Source organism: Austrofundulus limnaeus, unplaced genomic scaffold (assembly GCF_001266775.1).
Source record: "Austrofundulus limnaeus strain Quisiro unplaced genomic scaffold, Austrofundulus_limnaeus-1.0 Scaffold1215, whole genome shotgun sequence".
In the NCBI taxonomy this organism is placed as follows: Eukaryota; Metazoa; Chordata; class Actinopteri; order Cyprinodontiformes; family Rivulidae; genus Austrofundulus; species Austrofundulus limnaeus.
Genome location: NW_013953617.1, coordinates 25,108 through 25,598, shown reverse-complemented (window position 1 = coordinate 25,598; position 491 = coordinate 25,108).

The following is a 491-nucleotide window of genomic DNA, read 5'->3' as shown; positions in this document are numbered from 1 at the left end:
CTCAAGGTCACCGAACAAAAATACAGAACAATAAATAAAAATCTAAAAATGATAAAAAGCAGATAACAATAAAATAAAACACAATGGTGACATTTAACAGAATATACAAGGTTGAAGAAGTTTTAAAAATGAGGGCAGAGTATCAGAATTACAAATGTGCTTTAGTTCCAGAGACCAGGGGTTGGGAGGGAAAATGCTCTGAGCCCCATGGTTGTCCTGCAGAGATGGATGAGGAAGAACAGACTTTGGACAGGACTGTAGCAACAGAGAAGATCAGTGAGATTTAGAGGTGCCAACTTATGGAGAGCTGTGGAGATGAGGAGAATCTTGAAGTCAGTGTGATGTTTTATGTGTAACCAGTGAAGATGTTTAAACATAGGGCTGATGTGTTCCTTCCAAGTAGTTCTGGAGATGATCTGAGCAGCTGTGTTTTGGACAAGCTGAAGTTTATGAATGATTTTAAGAGGAAGACCTGAGAGGAGGGAATTACA